The 18,109-nt window shown below is 42.1% G+C and overlaps 2 long non-coding RNA genes across 2 annotated transcripts; both read right to left on the bottom strand.

Annotated features, from left to right (window-relative positions):
- Positions 1-8,433: 8,433 nt before the first annotated feature.
- On the bottom strand, positions 8,434-9,052 carry LOC113318562. The gene is made up of 3 exons (XR_003344636.1): positions 9,031-9,052; positions 8,828-8,871; positions 8,434-8,593 (listed from the first exon to the last, which is right to left on the bottom strand). It is a non-coding gene; the product is annotated as an uncharacterized LOC113318562 (long non-coding RNA).
- A 1,159-nt stretch (positions 9,053-10,211) lies between these two features.
- On the bottom strand, positions 10,212-10,714 carry LOC113317491. The gene is made up of 3 exons (XR_003343584.1): positions 10,654-10,714; positions 10,432-10,542; positions 10,212-10,337 (listed from the first exon to the last, which is right to left on the bottom strand). It is a non-coding gene; the product is annotated as an uncharacterized LOC113317491 (long non-coding RNA).
- Between the last annotated feature and the right edge of the window lie 7,395 nt (positions 10,715-18,109).

Raw genomic sequence — 18,109 nt, 5'->3', positions numbered from 1 at the left:
ATAAGGACATGTAGGGGAAAGTTTTAAGGGAAAAAAGTAAGGAACTGTTAGAGCATTGCTCGGTCGAACTCGCAAGCGTTGCTATCTCAAGCTTTTTTGTCAAGTTTAGTTGCCAAAACTATAAGTCTTGATTTATAGTCTACTTATATATAAGTCTCGGATTAGGATAGTAAGAGTAGTTGAGCCTTAGACTCCACGGCGTTCATCGATTGAATACAAAGAACTAATCAAGGAAACTTGTGGAAATTCATCACAAAAGGTATGCGGATACTTGAACTTATCTATCACTCAAAAGTCTATCTACTCTATATCCTATTTGAGATAAAAGTCGTATTGCTATATAGACTTCAATTATACACATTTTCTATCTCGAGCTGAGTTTATCTCGCTTATCTATTTCTCGAAATATGTGTTGGTAAGCTTTCGCTTTAGCCAAGTTCATCTTTACTCGTGACGAAAGTCATGTTGATTATTTCAATAACTTGAAAATCGCTGTGATGAAAATAGTTTGTGAATAACAACTATTTTAACATCCTCTAAGAAAGTTTCAATGATATAAATGAGAGTTTATAACAAGTAACCATATTTGGATATAAACAAAGTGTGTTCTCACATTTGTGTAAAAGTCCAAAACCGGGAACCCAAAGTATGCGTACTCGTACGCTTACTGGCGGTTGTTGGAAATCCAGGTGAGTATGCGTACCCGTACGCATACTGACAGAAGTTTCATGCCCGTGAATTTCTGATGGAGTTTGAAAGTGAGAAACAAACTCAATCCGATTACTTACTGTTGATGATGGATTTTAGTTCAGGGCTAAAATTGTAAAACCAGCATTTAATGCGCTGTTACCCTGCAAAAGGAAAATTCATTTAAGAAGTGACGAGTGCAGAAAACCTCTTCGCTTTATTTGAAACAATTCAATATAATTCATGAAATTCACTCAGAATGGTGCGTGCAACAACAATCCCAAATATTCTGTGAATTCTATCAGCATTTTTCACTAATGCATGACCTGCCTAGTGTTTTCCTATGCTATTTTCCCCAGCGAACTCTCAATATTGGCATGACATGATGATTAAATGTTCGCTCGCAACGGAGTAGCATGAATCTCCCGAAGTGTCAGTATTGAGACCTGCATGAAAAAATTCACATAGGCTACACCACCCTATGACAAAGAGATCAGCGCGTTCGCACACCTTTTAATTGAAAGTTAGCGCGATCGAACACGTTTAAATTCCCTAAGGAAAATCTGGACTGTTCATATCAGTCTCAAAAAATAATCATGGCCATACAATTTGGCCGCACAAATTAACAAGCTTAGCCGAACCTAGACAGGAATGGGAAACCATCATGATGGCCATCGACGGGCCCACTAATGTTCCGACTAATCGGACTTTGCCCATTCACCTCCCAGTGCCGTCAAAATCCAACCCTAAATAGGGTGGTCACGCTGGTTGAAAGAAGCTCGATTGAGCTAGACTGTCCAAAACAGTCTTAAACACATCGCAACCTTCCAACTCTTCCAGCCTTGTTGGACGGCTTAGATTGCTCCATGAATAATTAGGGAAGTTCTAGCACGCACACGGGCGGCCCCACTTTCCCCTTGCTCGAACGACTTCCCCATGGTGGGGTCATTGAGCAGTGAAACGCTCGCCCAAACCATGGAAGGCGTGATGCTTCCAAACCCTAAATTGGGTCGCAGAAATTCACTAGTGTCTTAAATCGATCACGACTATCCAACTTAGCCAGCTTATTTGGATGGCTTAGATCGCATTTAAGACCGTCAGGAAGGTACACATGCATTCACCGTCAGCCCAACATGGCCCCCACGTGATCGACCTCTCCAAAGGAGGATCACGGCGCGCCAAACCGCTTGAAGTCACGTATGCGTGACTAATTCAAAACCCTAATTAGGGTTTGCGGCAATGCATATCTGTCGTAGTTCGGTCATGACTGTCCATATTCGCCAGTCTAAGCGGAGGTTGTAGATATAGACTCAAGAGGTCCCAAGGATGTCAATGTGATCACTGTGGGCCCACCTTTGCGTGTGACCGGCCGGCCTATGAAGACTAGGGCGCGGTGTCTCGAAACACGCGCCTCAAAGGTGGCATGTCATACAACTTTTAAACTCTTTGCGGCAATGTATTTCTGTCGCAAATCGATCACAACCACTCATATTTTCCGGTCAAGTTGAGCGGCCTAGATTGAATCTTTGTGGGACCATGAGGTGTAGGCATGCACGCCAGTGAGCCGTCTCCATGCATGCCCAATAGGCCCACTCAAAAATAGCGCCAATTCTTGGATTCGATTAAGACAAAGAGGGATGTTAGCGCACCTCTAAAAACCCTAAATTCTTTCAACGGAAGCAAACATGTGCCATAAATCATCTTGTCCGTCCAACTTTGCCAGCTTGGTCGGACGGCTTGGATTAAAAATTAGGAAATCAATGAAGTGCCTCAATGATCGTCGTCTTCCACTCTGTCACAAGGAGTGATCGACCAGATGATGGCCCACCCATGTAGCCTTCAAACGATCACTCGAAAATGGTTGGACGTGCTGATATTTTAAGACGATTAATCCGCGACTTACTCAATCAAGCTATAAAACAGCGATGCTTCATGCATATCGATTTTTTTGAGCTGCTTGCTTAAAAGCGATGCATTACATGCATCGAGCATGCATGATGTTTCATGAATATCAATTCCATAAATAGCTTGGTTATATAACCTAATAGCACTGCATGCTATTTTCTTGCGGCGGGTCCCACGACTCGCTCATTCGAGACATCAAACATGTCACAAACTGGGGGATACTTACTGGGGTATTGCTCTGGCGATTGACAGCGTGCGGCGTGCAACGCGCCCATTACGAGAACATGACAGGAGGCATGGACGGTTAACGATGATGAGGGAAGTGGGAAAAGGCGTGATCGTGCGACAATCACCTACACAACCCCACTACTCCATCACTCCACTTCCTACGAGATGAAGGTTGCGCTCAATGACTTGTATAAATAGGTCCTTCACCTATCTTCAAACGACACAGAAAAAACCAAGTGTTGTCATCAGTATCCAAAAAACACCCAGAACTGATAGCTTACATTATGGAAGCCAGTTCAACATTCTGATATAAGTCATAAACAACCAACACCTTCATAATCTCAACACCTTCTTCGCTTCCCTCCCTAAGATCAACCCCATCTCCTTCACTTTGTGACCGAAACAAGTCTGGAATAGCCATTTCTTGGTTTAGGCTAGAATTATACATATTGATCTCTCGAATCTAAAGTACTCCCGTGCAGTGCATTTGTTTAGGGTTTAGATTCATTTCTCATCCACACACACACCCAAATTTACCAAAACCAGCAGAAACAGTTCTCACCCATAAACAATTGGCGACCACAGTGGAAGATTGATCTCTCGGTTGCAAAATTAATATTTCAATATTCATTCCATTTTTCTCAATTTCAAAAGGGTGGATCTTAGATCCAATTCAATTTAGGTTCAACAACCAATTTCAATTCCGGTGTTCTATTCGCTAAGAAGCTTCACAAAAATGCTTTTTCAAGCAATGTTACTAGAAACACCTTGGATATCTGAGCACCAGTAAATCTCCCAGATGAAAGGACCAGAAGGCCGCGTGGAGGCACAAGAAGATGTGACTGCTACTTAGAAGAGCGCAACAACTTCTCTGGAGATCCGGGTGGAGCAACCGCCTTTTCTGCAAACACCACAAGTGTTGTATGGAGCAAGCCAGAAATTCCTAAAAGGGTCCACACCCATAAAGACAAAGTGAAGATTCGCGTAGCTATTGTTCCAGTATGGAGATAGTCGACAACAAATCTCAACACCATTGGAGTCCTAGGAAGACACCTGCAGAGATCATAAGAGAAAAGGTCTAACTCTATTCCACCACTGCTACCAATTTAAAGTCAGGAGTATCCGCTACCGCTTCATCAGCAAAACGTGTAGATCCAGAAACATGGAGTAATTCCGATAAATTCATACATATACAACAACAAAGGAGGTTTGACCAATCTTCAAATTATCACAAAGGGTTTTCCTATTATGTCAACCCGAAGAACAACGAGACACTCCCTTAGATGTGATACCTCCGATCACCAGAGCCAGAGCCGTTGCCGCCATCAGTACGAGAGACCGGAGGAGCGCCAACCCCCTATCATTGTTGATTTAATAGGAAGACGAGAAGTTCTCACTAAGGCTCAGACGAACATGGATACAACTCAGAAAGAGGTACTCACTTTCCTCAAGACGTTAATGAAGCGACTACCACAAGAGCCGTGTCAGTCCATAGAACCAATGAGGAGTACTTTCAACACTTTCGGTGCAAGCACTTCAACAGGGCGTGCAATCATAGATGAAGAAGTTCGTGTTTCTCCTGATCGCTCAATGGAAAGGAATCAACCGTTCAATTTCATCACGCGTGAGGATCTAGAACGACTTCTCTAGGATCGAGGCAAGGAAAACCCGGTAGACCTGTACCAGCATCAGCCTCCTTATCCTCTTAAGCAAAGAGTTTCTCTTCCGAGAGGATACTCCTCTCCTCAATTTTCCCTTTATGACGGAACTGGTAATGCTCGTGAACACATCCCTCGTTTTCTGGAGTTATTAGGAGAGCACGAATACAATCATGTCCTCCGCTTGAAAGAATTCTCAAAGTCACTTACCGGGAGAGCGTACACCTGGTACAACGACATTGTACCAAACAACGTATCCAACTTGTGTTAGATGGTAACCGCTTTCTACAAGAAGTGTTTCTTCGTATCCGAGCAAATCACCTTTTCATATTTGGGGAGGGTGTTCTAACGAAACAATGAGCATCCAAATGATTATGTCAAGAGGTTCAAAATCCAGGCACTGGATTTTCACGATCCAAATATGATTGAACAACGATTGGTGGAATTATGCATTAATAGGATGGTACCCATCTATCGTGTTATGCTGGGGAGTCTGCAATTTTAGACATCCTCTGAACTTCGTGAAGCTGTTAAAGGCTACAACAGCACCTGCCCTGCTAGAAAGAACCAGGCCTGCCAGGTATGAAGAGACTCATGATATTCGTGGAATCATACATCTCACCAACAGGCAATACAACCTTCAGCCTTCTGTAAGCAGCTTCACTGAAGCAGCAAGAGGAAAACCACCAAGATACAACATCCTGCGCGTCCAAAACCGCCAACTCCAACCTCAGTACCACATGCACGACTACCACAATGATAAAACAACACCCGAGATATATCATATCTGGCTTGATGGAAACAAAATCGGTGAGAGACGCTTTCAGAATTTCGTCTCCAAGAAGTAGTTGCATTACCGAAGGAGGTCGCACCCGGGACTTAACAGGTGTATACAAACTCTCCATGTCAAGAGCTTCTTCATATTTGCACAACCTGTTAGTTAAGTCATCTGTATAAGGGAACTTCCCTACTCCTCAAAGACACGATCCAAAGATGATAGAGACAAAGGAGTGTAGCTGGGGACTGCTCAGCACTATCCATCTCAAAGATGCTGAATTTAGAGAGACGCAAGCACGCTATCATGCATTATGATTCTAGGATGTCCAAAGATGAGGACATACTCAAGAGAGCAGACGCATTGTCAAAACCAACAATATGCCTGGACGTCTATGAAACGCAACGTAGACGCAAATACGACCTCATGATCAGCAACTCGTATGATCCTCATCAACGTTGGGTTTAACCCCAACTCTCTTCCAAATTATTTCTTCAGAGCCCCAGCGTGACAACATCTATCAAGTTGATAGTTCAATAGATACCTGTGGGCAGGGGACTATCTCCCTCTTTTCCATTCCATGAGGAAACATCAAGGAAGCTATCGGTTCCATCATCAGCTTCTCCCTCTAATAACAACGAGATGATCTCTACCATTATATGAAAAATTCCAAGTTCGTGCAAGCAGTTACCATGCCTCTCCCTGCCAGTCTCTTATGATCACAGCTGCTGTCAAGAATCGTTGTTGCCCGCCAGAGCTTCACCGTAGCAACAACCACTAAGGACATAGGTAATCCGAACTTTTGCGTATGTTACTTTCCCATGGAAAAGTAATAGAGTCACAATTACGGAGGCGAGATGGTGATATCTTTATTATGGTAAACCCACCGACCATACAAGATAGAGTCATGTAACTCACGCTTGGAGACTGAGGCTCGCATGAAATTCCTTCGCCGTCAGTCAAAGACTTCTTCAACACAAGAGAGATGGTCAATCAAGAAGTATGTAATTCGCAAGGGGAAATCAAACTCCAGAAGAAACCGCTTCAACACTCTCTCCAGAAGAAGCCGCTTCAACACTCTCTCCAGAAGAAGCCGCTTCAACGCTCTCTCTCCTGAAGCCGCATCAGCACTCTTTCCCGAAGCCACTTCAGCGCTCTCTTCAGAGGTCGAAGCCGCTTCAACTCCTTACCAACAAATGCAATTGAAATACGTCTTTCAAGAGAAAATAAGCTCGAGATAATTACACCTGGGGACTACCAGCACAGGATGCCTTCACGTCCCTCAACCGGTTTTTTTCTAATATCAGCAATCATCATTGTTGAAGCTTAACGAGCCGCAGAGAATTATCAAAATGAAGACGTACATGTGCATCAAAGACTCCAAAGTACAAATCGGAGATATTTTCACGTGTCCAGCCACGCCATCGATTTTGAAGTGTAACTGGGGACTTCTCATCGCATCCCGTTCCATACAACCATCCAAGATTCAGAAGACGATTCAAAGGATGTTGCTTGAAACGAAGTTCTTGAAGGCTTATAGCGGCACGTCGACAACGGAAGGTCTCTAAGATTGTCTACTTCACGTAACGACTCCGGAGGATTGTGCCCATACAAGCATATCATCATCGCAATCAAAACGATCAAGATGACTGAAAGAAATCATCAAGCAGCCAGTACATGCTTATTAGGGCAAGCGTCATTCGTACCCTGAAGTGCAGCTGCTTCAATGACGAAACAACCCCTCAATCGCTATCTCAGCCTAGATCCCCAGAAAGAAGTTTCCCCATCTGTAATTTTCATATCTTGGGAGATCCCTTCATGGAATCAGGAAGCAGCGATCTAGTGCACGCGGTACTCTCAGATTGCAATTACTTCTTCGTACGTGTCTAATCACATTACACACGCCATTAATTGGAGATAGAGCCTCCGCACCTAACAAATACGACTCCTGGATCTCCTGTTCACGGAAGCACGACGCACGTGATATAACAAATGGAAGTTACAACATGAATAAGGACCAAGGGCGCCTTCACTAGAGTCCTCTTCAGAACCCGCTTCGACATCCTCTTCGGAAGTCGCTTCAACATCCGAGCCGCTTCAACACGCTTTTCGGAAGCTACGTCAACGTTCTCTTCGGGAGCTGCTTCAACATGTTTTCAGAAATTGCTTCTCCAACCTTTTTTAAGATATTTCTCATGATAGGGTTCTTCCACATCAGAGTCGAGGATTATGATATCGTCATGAATAGTTTGAAATCTCAACCAACCGTATGCCTAATCTACCTGGGGACAACCGACATCATGCTAGGGGAACGCTCACTTGGATGCCTCTTGAACGTGACATGTTCCAAAGACAGACCGACCTATCTCTCCTGGTAACATCTAACTTTGTCTCATAAGTTTTACCTTTATTTGTCACCATCTAGTGCTTACCCCGCAATAGTGTAACTATTACGTGCTAAGCAGGGGACTTAATGTTGATGGTGGATTTTAGTTCAGGGTTAAAATTGTAAAAACAGCATTTAATGCGTTGTTACACTGCAAAAGGAAAAGCCGTTTAAGAAGTGACGAGTGCAGAAAACCTCTTCGCTTTATTTGAAACAATTCAATATAATTCATGAACACTACACCACTTTGGGGATTAGCAACGACTTCCTGCTGTTGCAAAAATGACTTGCAAAAGCATCCAGCCGTTGCGATACATGGCGTTGGAATTTTCGCAACAGCACCTAAGCCGTTGCGACTTTTTTCGCAACGGTTTTGTGTTAGCAGTCGTTTTTTCTTGATTTTGCAATGGCTTCAGTTGTTGCGAATAAGTTTAGCAACAACTCGCTTCTGTTGCTATTTACTGTCGCAACGGCTTCAAGCTATTGCGAAATGGAAAATTCGCAATAGCTAAAGACCCGTTGCGAAATTTGGAACCAAATTTTTTTAGAACGGCTCTTCTTAGCCGGACCGGGTTTCGTTGTTCTGGTTAAAATTTAGGAACAGTGAAATCCGTTGCTGAATTTTTGCAATAGAAAAAGAAGTCAAGTTAACCCTCTGCTGACCTAGTCAAGGGTTCCCTGCAAAAATTCAGGCCACAACACTAAAAACATTTCAAAATCACCCTGATATTCAGTCAAAAACACTAAAAGCTTAAAAAGCATAACTTATTAAGAAAAAGAAATATTGAGTGCGTGAAAATCGCAAGTGAAAAATTAGTAATGCACATTATGCTACTTAGTACTTGCTAGGTAAACTTGTTCAACTGATGAAAGTAGCTCAAAAGAAAAATTAACAGACACAAAAAAATACCTGAGTGACGTGATTCTCCTTGACATTTTCGTCAGTATTTGTGCCTGAACCAAATAGGGAGTGTTTGAGAAAACAATTAGTGCAACTGGTAAAATGGAGTGTTTGAGCAAACTAAAATCATATAAAGCATAACTTATTAAGAGAATGAAATACTGAGTGCATGAAAATTGTAAGTGAAAATTTAGTAATGCACATTATGCTACTTAGTACTTACTAGGTAAACTTGTTCAACTGATGAAAGTAGCTCAAAAGCAAAATTAACAGACACAAACAAATACCTGAGTGGCGTGATTCTCCGTGACATTTTCGTCAGTATTTGTGCCTGAACCAAATAGAGTGTTTGAGAAAACAATTAGTGCAACTGGTGAAATGGATAATGTTCTTCCAAGGTTCAAAACCTATCACAGAATTAAGTGAGCAGGAAGCTAAATGTCTTAATTTCTTAACAACAGAGACTAAGGATCAGTAAATAAAGACTTACCCCAAAGCGCTTTTTCTGCACGACAGCATCACAAACCTGATCCTGAAAAACTAAATTAGCCAGCATTAAGCATACCATTTAATCTTGCAAAACAAGAGGGGAAAAGGCATGAAGTTGCTGCAAGGAAGTACGAGAAGTGGATAAGGGATCTTACCGCACAGGAATGCTTTCGCGAAGGATGAATTTCGATTGAGTCTACCATCCCCAAACACTAGTCACCAAGCACAAATCAGCTCCTAAGCTATCCTTGCAGCATTCTTCATCGAGTTCTCCATAATCCCTGGCTTTAAGTTCATAATTCCCAGCCTAGACTACACAAAACAAACCAAAATCATTTATAAGAATACCAACCAAGTAAGGCTACCAAATTTTATTTAAACAAGTTTCGTACATTATAACATCAGAATTCTCAGATTAATTCTGAGAAGAAATCTGAGCACTCAGGATTGTTCAGTCGAAATCATATTCTACATATCACATCTATCATAACCCTTCCATCTAATTTGTCTGTTTTATTATGTGTAACTTGTATGCCTAAATTCTTTGCATTAAGAATTAAAAGAAGTTCTGAAGCTCTTACATGTAAAAGAGGTTGATAGCAACCAAGTATCAGGTTAGCTTCCGAGATTATTATTACATGTCCGCTATCATTGCAGCAATGTCCTGTGTCATGAGTAAGTTGACAAACATAATTAGTGTCCACCGACACACCAATGACCTGTGTCAAAGAGCCTTTCAATAAATATAGAAAAACAATGTAGGAGGCAAATTGAAGCAAATCATTAAATCTAGTCTTCACCGACACTCCAAACAGATACAGATACAGATACTAATAGTACAAAGTCGAAAATTTCGGAAGTAAACGACGAAATCATATCTGGTCTTCATTTTTGACATCAAACTTGTATACAAACTTGTTCTATTGGTCACCTAAATGACCCAACAACATATGTGACAATACGATGCCTTGATCACCACAGGAAAACCACTCGACAACAATATCAATCAAGCACCAATGTTTAAAGTTTTTTCAAGAGATACAAATATAAACAAAAGACTTACATCAGCAAAGGATGGCAAGAACAGACTCTCACTGAAAGTAATTGTAAGTCCTGAAGAAAAGCTCAAAAAATAGCAACATTGCTAACTTACGAAGAATCAAAGGCTTCATAAAGTCTTGACAGAGTTTTGGATCTGTGTAAGCTCACAAGTACCAAGTTTCAAATCAAAAGGGAAGGAAAACCCCTACCCCTACCTCAACCGTCAATTCCACAACAACAGCCCCATTTGCAGTCTTGTTCTCGAACCTTATAGTAATTTAACACAAATGGAAAATTTAGATTTTCTACTACTAGTTGGTCAAGAGATTACAATTTGAAATTGAGAGGAAAAGTTCCTTACCTCTTCACACTATGACAGCTCAAGGAGCTAGATGCATTGCCCGAACACAGAATTAGCCAGCATTAAGCACACCATTTAATCTTGCGAATATCCAGATGAAGTTCCTTACCTCTACATACAGATCCAGATGAAGACTGTCATCGTCCCTTGTGACATATCCTAATAAAATCTCATAATTCAGGCAACAAGAGTGCAACGGAAACAGGTATCCAGAGAACTTACAAATAGTTCTGTGTGAAACGCAAAATATTTTATCCCAAGATTCTGTCACTCCATACTCCTTCATCTCCCATACATCAATATGGCCAATGCCTGTTACATTTGTGCTACCAATTAAACAAAGGGACCCTCCCGATGCACATAATGTTATCTCCTCATATCTCTCGCGAAAGCTGGGAAGTGGTCACTCATCAAATCTGTCATCCTTAAAATCAAAAGAAAGAATAACTTTGTAGGGTTCGGATGCCAAAGGGTCTGTTGTTGCTAGCCAACGATAAAAGGCGTTTTCTCATAAAACTAGGATGCTTTAATAGCTTGCACCAGAATTTAGATACACACGTGAACTGCAAAATCGACTTCACGGGAAAATGTACGAGGATGTTTACTAAGATTTTCCGACTTTGTAGCTTTGCTATTCCTTCAATTCCAAATTCATAAGTTAAGGTATGAAATAAGCAGCTAATTCATGACAATGAGGGAGCCAAGGTTAAAGCTAAGAGGGGAGGGGGCAACAGCCCCCGCTTGCCTGAATTGGCTCCACCCTGATAACATATACACATAAAAGCTTAAACCCAAATTGGATTATACATTGAAGAACAATCCAACTTAAAGAACTCCATGAATTTAAAGTTCTAGTTCTTTAATTTCAACCTCCGAAAAGAAAATCACATCTGAGTCTTTGCTCTCAACAACAAAATATACCAAATTGAAATCAACCTATGATTATATCTTACTAGTTTGATTACAACAAAAAAATTAAAACAAAAGGAATGATTTCCGAAGTACTAGTTTTAAGTTATTTCATCATCACAACGAATAAAGAAAAGGAGACATTGAAATATACAAGTTAGAGAGAAAGAAAAAGAGTGTGTACCAGAAATTAACAGAGAGAGATTGAATGGAATCTGAGCAAGATTGCTTTGGCTGAGATTGAATGGAATCTGAGCAAGATTTAGAAATCTAAGATTTCTGAGATTTTATCGACTATTCTCTCCCTCGGTTTCTCTGAATTTCAGTAAGGGGTTTGAAATGACGCGATAAGAGATGTTGTTAATGACAACCATCACAGTGATCTAGCCAATGGAAGAAATTTTACCCACTGCAGCAACAACACAATTGTTGACATGGTTGATCTAGATCGTCTCTAACTCTTTTGCTGAAACACGTTAGAACGAGCAGCCAAAGCAAAAAAAAAAATGCCCCTGCACATCACCAGATATAAGTGCTAAACTATCTGTTAACCTTAAATCCAAATCGAGGGCAAGGAGATAAAACTTAGCACTCCCACTAAAACGATTGCATCAAATAAATTGCAATAAAGAAGATAATGCACTTAAATCAGACTCATGAGACATACCACAGATGTAGTAGAAGACAACTACAGCATGATTAAAATTCAAAGCATGGAGCAGCCCGGATTTGTAAGACTTATCAACAAGATACACCAAATACCCCAATAAAGCCATTACCTGAGTACAAAAACAAAAGATAAGTTGCTGAACTCACTGAGATATCTATTTTAGAACAGAGAGAATAAAAACCCTAGAAATACTTTCGTACCTTTTTTCGAAAATTTTATCTCAAAAGGAAGATCAAGATAAGATTAACGCAGACATCAACTCTTATCATGAATCAGAAAAGAGAGACAAGATGAAATTGAAGCTATTAGGTTACAAAGTAGAAAACCTTCTTTTTCTGAAATTTCAAATTCAAGATGGGTATGTTAATCTATTGAACTAGAACTATGAGGAGAGATTATACCCATCTTTCGATTCATTTTTGTTGATGAATCTTCGTTTTATGTTGTTGATGATCTTCGTTTTATGAATCTTCTTCATCGATTGAGAGCATATCTTCAAGAACTGATATTGTTCATGGATCTCGTTGAAGAATTGAAGAAGAAGAGGAAGCAAAACCTGATGAAGTTATGAGAGGGAGATTAAGTTGTGAGATTGTCAGAAGAAGAAAGTAAAAAAATCTCAAAAGTACGAATTGTTTCTGGAATAGAAATGGGATATATAATGATAGCATCTAGGGATTTAAGGTGTTACCTTGCACACGGATTGTTCGCACACCTGCAATTCAGGTGTTATTTTGCACATGGTTGAGCAGCACATGTGGTGTTGTCAGCCGTTGCGAATTGCAACAGCGCTCAAAAATTCGCAACCACTTGTAGCAATTGCAAATTCCGCAACGACAATAATATTTAAGTCGTTGCAAAATCTGTTGCGAATTCTCAAGCGCGCAAGAGCTGTTGCAAAATTTTGTTGCTAATCGGGAAAAATTGTGTAGTGGAAATTCACTCAGAATGGTGCGTGCAACAACAATCTCAAATATTCTGTGAATTCTATCAACATTATTCACTAATGCGTGACCTGCCTAGTGTTTTCCTATGCTATGTTCCCCAGCGAACTCCCAATATTGGCATGACATGACGATTAAATGTTCGCTCGCAACGGAGTAGCATGAATCTCCCGAAGTGTTAGTATTGAGACCTGCATGAAAACACTCAGATAGGCTACACCACCCTCTGACAAAGAGATCAGCACGTTCGCACACCTTTTAATTAAAAGTTAGCGCGATCGAACGCGTTTAAATTCCTTAAGGAAAATCTGGACCGTTCACATCAGTCTCAAAAAATAATCACGGCCACACAATTTGGTCGCACAAATTAACAAGCTTAGCCGAACCTAGACAGGAATGGGAAACCATCATGATGGCCATCGGTGGGCCCACTAATGTTCTGACTAATCGGACTTTGCCCATTCACCTCCTAGCGCCGTCAAACGCCAACCCTAAATAGGGTGGTCGCGCTGGTTGAAAGAAGCTCGATTGAGCTAGACTGTCCAAAACAATCTTAAACACATCGTAACCGTCCAACTCTGCCAGCCTTGTTGGACGGCTTAGATTGCTCCACAAATAATTAGGGAAGTGCTAGCACGCACACGGGCGGCCCCACTTTCCCCTTGCTCGAACGACTTGCCCATGGTGGGGCCATTGAGCAGTGAAACGCTCGCCCAAACCATGGCAGGCGTGATGCTTCCAAACCCTAAATTAGGTCGCGGAAATTCACTAGTGTCTTAAATCGATCACGACCATCCAACTTAGCCAGCCTATTTGGATGGCTTAGGTCGCATTTAGGACCGTCAGGAAGGTACACATACGTTCACCGTCACCCCAACATGGGCCCCACGTGATCGACCTCTCCAAAGGAGGATCACGGGATGCCAAACCGCTTGGCCAAAGTTACGTATGCGTGACTAATTCAAAACCCTAATTAGGGTTTGCGGCAATGCATATCTGTCGTAGTTCGATCATGACCGTCCATCTTCGCCAGCCTAAGCGGAGGGTGTAGATATAGACTCAAGAGGTCCCAAGGATGTCAACGTGGTCCCACCTTTGCGTGTGACTGGCCGGCCTATGAAGACTAGGGCCCGACGTCTCGAAACGCGGGCCCCAAAGGTGGCATGCCGTACAACTTTTAAACTCTTTGCGGAAATGTATTCCTGTCGCAAATCGATCACAACCACTCATCTTTGCCAGTCAAGATGAGCGGCCTAGATCGATTCTTTGTGGGACCGAGAGGTATATGCATGCATGCCAGTGAGCCGTCTCCACGAAATCCCGATCGGCCCACTCAAAAATAGCGCCAATGCTTGGATTCGATCAAGCCAAAGAGGGATGTTAGCGCACCTCTAAAAACCCTAAATTCTTTCAACGACAGCAAACATGTGACGTAAATCATCTCGTCCGTCCAACTTTGCCAGCTTGGTCGGACGGCTTGGATTAAAAATTAGGCAATCAATGAAGTGCCTCAATGATCGTCGTCTGCCACTCTGTCACAGGGAGTGATCGACCATATGATGGCCCACCCATGTAGCCTTCAAACGATCACTCGAAGATGGTTGGACGTGCTGATATTTTAAGACGCTTAATCCGCGACTTACTCAATCAAGCTATAAAACAGCGATGCTTCATGCATATCGATTGTTTTGAGATGCTTGCTTAAAAGTGATGCATTACATGCATCGAGCATGCACGATGTTTCATGAATATCAATTCCATAAATAACTTGGTATTTAACCTAATAGCACCGCATGATATTTCTTGCGGCGGGTCCCACGACTTGCTCATTCGAGACATCAAACATGTCACAAACTGGGGGATACTTACTGGGGTATTGGTCTGGCGGTTTACAACGTGCGGCGTGCAACGCGCCCATTACGAGAACGTGTCAGGCGGCATGGACGGTTAACGACGATGAGGGAAGTGGGAAAAGACGTGATCATGCGAAAATCACCTACAAAACCCCACTACTCCATCACTCCACTTCCTACGAGATGAGGGTTGTGCTCAATGACTTGTATAAATAGGTCCTTCACCTATCTTCAAACAACACAGAAAAACCAAGTGTTGTCATCAGTATCCAGAAAACACCCAGAACTGATAGCTTACATTATGCAAGCCAGTTCAACATTTTGATACAAGTCATAAACATCCAACACCTTCATAATATCAACACCTTCTTCGCTTCCCTCCCTAAGATCAACCCCATCTCCTTCACTTTGTGACCGAAGCAAGTCTGGAACGACTATTTCTTGGTTTAGGCCAGAATTGTACAGATTGATCTCTCGAATCTAAAGTACTCCCGTGCAGTGCATTTGTTTAGGGTTTAGATTCGTTTCTCATCCACACACACACCCAAATTTACCAAAACCAGCAGAAACAGTTTTCACCCATAAACAATTTGCAACCACAGTGGGAGATTGATCTCTCGGTTGCAAAATCAATATTTCAATATTCATTCCATTTTTCTCAATTTCAAAAGGGTGGATCTTAGATCCAATTCAATCATTAAATTCAATTTAGGTTCAACAACCAATTTCAATTTCGGTGTTTTATTCGCTAAGAAGCTTCCAAAAAATGCTTTTTCAAGCAATGCTACTGGAAACACCTTAGATAGCTGAGCACCAGTAAATTTCCCAGATGAAAGGACCAGAAGGCCGCGTGGAGGCACTAGAAGATGTGACTGCTACTTAGAAGAACGCAACAACTTCTCTGAAGATTCGGATGGAGCAACCGCCTTTTCTGCAAAGACCACAACTGTTGTATGGAGCAAGCCAGAAATGCCTAAAAGGGTCCACACCCAGAAAGACAAAGTGAAGATTCGCGTAGCTGTTGTTCAAGTATGGAGATAGTCGACAACAAATCTCAACACCATTGGAGTCCTAGGAAGACACCTGCAGAGATCATAAGAGAAAAGGTCTATGTCTATTCCACCACTGCTACCAATTTAAAGTCAGGAGTATCCGCTACCGCTTCATCAGCAAAACGTGTAGATCCAGAACATGGCGTAATTCCGAGAATTCATACATCTACAACAACAAAGGAGGTTTGACCAATCTTCAAATCATCACAAAGGATTTGCATATTATGTCAAACCGGACAACAACGAGACACTCCCTTATATGTGATACCTTCGATCACCAGAGCCAGAGCCGCTGCCGCCATCAGGACGAGAGACCGGAGGAGCGCCAACCCTCTATCATTGTTGATTTAATAGGAAGACGAGAAGTTCTCGCTAAGGCTCGGACGTATATGGCTACAACTCAGAAAGAGGTGCTCACTTTCCTCAGGACGCTAATTGAGTGACTACCACAAGAGCCGTGTCAACCCATAGAACCAATGAGGAGTACTTTCAACACTTTCGGCGCAAGCACTTCAACAAGGCGTGCAATCATAGATGAAGAAGTTCGTGTTTCTCCTGATCGCTCAAGAGAAAGGAATCAGCCGTTCAATTTCATCACGCGTGAGGATCTAGAACGACTTCTCCAGCATCGAGGCAAGGAAAACCCGATAGACCTGCACCAGCGTCAGCCTCCTTATCCTTTTAATGTGCAAAGAGTTTCTCTTCCGAGAGGATACTCCTCTCCTAAATTTTCCCTTTATGACGGAACTGGTGATGCTCGTGAACACATCCCTCGTTTTCTAGAGTTATTAGGAGAGCACGAATACAATCATGTCCTCCGCTTGAAATAATTCTCAAAGTCATTTACCGGGAGAGCGTACACCTGGTACAACGACATTGCACCAAACAACGTATCCAACTTGTGTGAGATGGTAACCGCTTTCTACAAGAAGTGTTTCTTCGTATCCGAGCAAATCACCTTTTCAGATTTGGGGAGGGTGTTCCAACGAAACAATGAGCATCCAAATGACTATGTCAAGAGGTTCAAAATCCAGGCACTGGATTGTCACGATCCAAATATGATTGAAAAACGATTGGTGGAATTATGCATTAATAGGATGGTACCCATCTATCGTGCTATGTTGGGGAATCTGCAATTTCAGACATCCTCTGAACTTCGTGAAGTTGTTAAAGGCTACAACAGCACCTTCCCTGCTAAAAAGAACCAGGCCAATCAGGTATGAAGAGCCTCATGATATTCGTGGAAGCATACATCTCACCAACAGGCAATACAACCTTCAGCCTTCTGTAAGCAGCTTCACTGAAGTAGCAAGAGGAAAACCACCAAGATACAACATCTTGCGCGTCCAAAACCGCCAACTCCAACCTCAGTACCACATGCACGACTACCACAATGATAAAACAACGCCCGAGATATATCATATCTGGCTTGATGGCAACAAAATCGGTGAGAGACGCTTTCAGAATTTCGTCTCCAAGAAGTAGTTGCATAACCGAAGAAGGTCGCACCCGGGACTTAAGAGGTACATACGAACTCTTCATGTCAAGAACTTCTTCATATTTGCACAACCTGTTAGTTAAGTCATCCGTATGAGGGAACTTCCCCACTCCTCAAAGACACGATCCAAAGATGATAGAGACAAAGGAGTGTAGCTGGGGACTCCTCAACACTATCCATCTCAAAGATGCTGAATTTAAAGAGATGCAAGCACGCTATCATTATGATTCCAGGATGTCCAAATACGAGGACATACTCAAGAGAGCAGACGCATTGTCGAAACCAGCGATATGCATGGACGTTTATGAAACGCAACGTAGACGCAAAGACGGCCTCATGATCAGCAACTCGTATGATCCTCATCAACGTTGGGTTCAACCCCAACTCTCTTCCAAATTATTTCTTCAGAGACCCAGCGTGACAACATCTATCAAGTTGATAGCTCAATAGATACCTGTGGGAAGGGGACTGTCTCCCTCTTTTCCATTCCATGAGGAAACATCAAGGAAGCTATCGGTTCCATCATCAGCTTCTCCCTATAATAACAACGAGATGATCTCTACCATTATATGAAGACTTCCAAGTTCGTGCAAGCAATTACCATGCCTCTCCCTGCCAGTCTCTTATGATCACAGCTGCTTCCAAGAATCGTTGTTGCCCGCCAGAGCTTCACCATAGCAACAACCACTATGGACAGAGGTAATCCGAACTTTTGCGTATTTTACTTTCCCATGGAGAAGTAATAGAGTCAC

Source organism: Papaver somniferum, chromosome 10, assembly GCF_003573695.1.
Source record: "Papaver somniferum cultivar HN1 chromosome 10, ASM357369v1, whole genome shotgun sequence".
NCBI lineage: Eukaryota > Viridiplantae > Streptophyta > Magnoliopsida > Ranunculales > Papaveraceae > Papaver > Papaver somniferum.
Note: the sequence above shows the minus strand (reverse complement) of the source record. Positions and strands in the feature narration are given on the sequence as shown.